Raw genomic sequence first — 3,594 nt, 5'->3', positions numbered from 1 at the left:
TTCTCCCTCTGCATGCTCACAGTCCCCATCCCACCTGCTGTGTGCTCAGCTCTGCCCTGCAGACCCCTCCTGACAGCAGGGCACTGCCCAGGGACATCTGCATGTGTGCAGGGGGGAAGGAGCAGCTCAGACAAATGATAACAAGAACTGGGGTCTCATTGCCTACTCCAGAGCAGAAAAATAAATTCCCATCTCCCACTGCCCACCCAGCCAAGCAAGAGGAGAATACTCAAAGCACAGATTTCTACCCTTTCAGGGAATGCCCTACCTTGACATCCATCTTTAAAATGACCAATCTGCAGTTCCTCTGGGTGATGTTGAAATCTGAGGAGTTTTGACCCATGCTGCACCCTATGGACATCAGGAGGATCCTGCCCTGACAGGGGTCACTCCTTCCACACACAGCTTCTGCCCATAGTATTGTGTGGACCTCCTTGGCTAGGCTGAGTGCCAATTCTGCTAGGAGGCCGAGTCCTTGCCTTAGTGCACAGCTCCCTCATTCTCCAGTGCCCCACTGGGAAGGACAGCCCTGGGCACCCCTGCCTGCACACCCACCTTCACACCCTGCAGCCCTCCCTGGGAGAAGGCAGTCACCATTCCCTCTCCCTCTGATGGTGCAGCAGGGAGTCCCTGCTCTGCAACACATCCTCCTTGTCTACACTAGAAAAACTGTGAGGATCCTCCTGAAAGGTCATATATATCTGGTCAGATGTACCAGCTTTTTTATATCTCTCCAGAAATACCAGCTACACTGTCCTGGACCCAGAGACTTACTATGTAAAGGGCTGTCAAGATTTCTCCGCCAGTGAGCTCTCAGCATCCTTCCATTCCAGAGTGCTCTGTGTCACAATCGCTCTGTGTCACAATCGCTCTGTGTCACGTGTCTCTCTTCTGCACTTGCAGGCAGTGCCCTCAGCCCTGCTGCACTTTGCAGAGGAGCTGCTCCTGGGCAGAGCTGTCTCTCTGCAGCGCTGCCCACTTGCCATCAGCTCCCTCCATCCCAGGAGCCCAGCCCAGCTCAGCAGCAGAGGACCAGCCCAAGGCAGCACTTGCTCTGCCCCCTCGGGGCTCCCTCCAGGTGTCCCTGGGTCTCCAGGGGACCCTGCTGTGAAACAGGCTGAAGTAATTCCTGATGTTGGTTCTGATTCTCAGCTGGGGTGAGGCAACTTCTTTCCTGCAGTGTCATTGCTATTATTAGGAAAACAGTTGGACATGAACATCTCTTTGCAATCTTTAGAGAGGACATGAGGCAGGTGACAGGGAATGATCTCATTTCTCCAAGCTGGGAGGATGGGTTCTGTTGAGTGAATGTAGGCATTTCATTGTGGGTTTGCAGTTCTAGGGCTAGAAAGTCATGCAGCTCTCTTTTGGCCATGCCATGTCTCTGCTCTGAAGCAAAGCTTTTGCACACACAGCGTCATGGATGCTTCGTACCAGGTTCCTCATGGCAAGTCACAGCTTGCCTGGTTCCACAGCTGCAGGGCTTCAGCCCCAAGGTGCAGCAATGCCCTCAGCCAGGGGCACAGGCGGGAAGAGCTGTAGCCATTCCTGAGGAGACAGAACTGTGGCATGCTTGCAGAGCTCAGTACCACTGGTCTTCAAGGACAGCAGCCTCCAAGCTCAGCAAGGATCCAGATCGAAACTCAGTCTGACCTTGAAAGGGAATTGAAGGGCACCACAATGAGTGTGTGCTACTGCAGGAGCAGTTAAGGGAGAAACAAAGCTACTGTGTGGCCACTGTTGAATTTAGTGAGAGCCGGTGTAGATAGATCTGAGCTTGTCTGTGTCCTCTTTGCCTCAGTCTCTCCCAGCAAGGTCTCCCAGGCCTCTGTGACTCGGGGCAGGACTCTGGAGGAGATCAACCTGTTGTTGATGGGGATCAAGTCACGGGTCACTTGAGCAACCACAATCCTTACCAGTCTGTGGGATGGGAGGGGCAGCACCCCAGGGAGCTGAGTGAGCAGGCCAATGTCACAGTGAAGCCACTCTCCATCACCTCTGAAAGGTCATGGAGACTGTGGGGACTCCATGACGACTGTTAGCAGCCACACTTGCATGCATCTTTCAAAAATGCCCAAACGATGAGACGGGAATGGAAGGCTGTGCCGCAGACCATGTTCCCTCAGAATCCATTTCTGTGTTTCTCTAAGAGAACTGCATACGTTCTTCCTGGCCATCTTTGATTTGCTGTAATGAAAGGATGCAATTGCTGGATGCAGGGAGAGCAGTGATGATCTTCTACCTGGAAGTCATCCAGGTTGTCAGCATCATCCCTCCATACATTTCCTGCCTCCGAGTTAGGATAGTATGGGCTGCATGGGAGGTTAAGTACTTGAGTAATAAAGCAGCTGGATAGCTGGGCTTGGTGGAGTGTGGCACACGCGTGGTGCTCGGTCTGGAGGTATCTAGCTAGTTGGGTCCTGCAGGGGTCTGTCCTTCAACCCACCTTGCTTAATATCTTTTTAATGACCTGGAAGAGATGCGAAAGTACTTATCCATAATGTTTATTAGAAGACATCCCATCCAGGAGAGCAGGGCAGGGCTGGAGGGCTGGGTTGCTGTCCCAAAGGACTTAGGCTGGAGCATGGGCCAATAAGGGCCTCATGATACCCAGTGAAGATTCAAGCCAAATCCTACTCCTAAAGTGGATGTAGGCTCTGAAATGGCATAGAGCAGGGACTGCCCAGACAGATGTCAGCTCCACAGGAAAGGGTCTGCTGGTCTTTGGGTTACCTTAGGCAAAACATGAGCCATCAGCAAAGATGGTCAAGAACCTCCTGGGCTGTCTGAGCAGGAGCACATCCAGGGGAAGGGATTATCTCCCTCTGCTCAGCACTTGTTACACCACATCCGTAATCCTTGCCTGGGTTTTGGTGCCTCACAGTGCCAGAGAGACATTGGCAAGCCAGAGGGCAACAAAGATTCAGTGGAGAGCCACAGAGATGGTCAGGGCTGGAGCACTTGCTTTGTTAGGAGGGGCTGAGGGAGCTGGGATTTGCTGGGGAGGATGTAACAGACTTCTAGTGCCTACGGTGAGGTTTCCAAGAAGACACAGTGGTGCAAGGCAGGAGCACAGGAGGCAATGGATTGAAACACGCTATTTGGATTGCAGAGAACCCTCTGAGCTCAGCTGTACAAGCCCTGCATGACAGGGCCGTGCCTGGGCACTGAGCCCTGCCTGGGAAGGTGAGGAACAGTTATCAACGTTTAAAGGAAGTAAGATTTCGGCAAAGACACTGAGGCGAAGGGCTCCAGAGCAGAGGATCAAACCGGGGGGCCCTTTCCTAAAAGTGGCAGAACTGTGAAGTCAAAAGCGCAGGGAGGGAGAGGGCACCCCACCCCCACACCCCCCCCAAATCTCAGAGCCAGCTCCTAACGAGGGGTGGAGTCATGGGTGACGGCGGCCTGACCCTCCTGACGTATAAAAGCAGCCCCAGGGAGCGCGAGTGACCCGGAGCGCGGCAAACAGGGCAGGCAAACAGGGCGTGGGGCGTCAGAAGGGCGTGGGGCGGCAGTTTGCGTGGGCAGATCGCATGGGCAGGGCGCGTGGGCAAGGCGAGGGCCCTCCCCCACTCCCGAGGTACGCTCAGGAAA

Source organism: Egretta garzetta, unplaced genomic scaffold (assembly GCF_000687185.1).
Source record: "Egretta garzetta isolate BGI_Z169 unplaced genomic scaffold, ASM68718v1 scaffold438, whole genome shotgun sequence".
NCBI lineage: Eukaryota > Metazoa > Chordata > Aves > Pelecaniformes > Ardeidae > Egretta > Egretta garzetta.
This window is presented reverse-complemented; position numbering follows the sequence as displayed.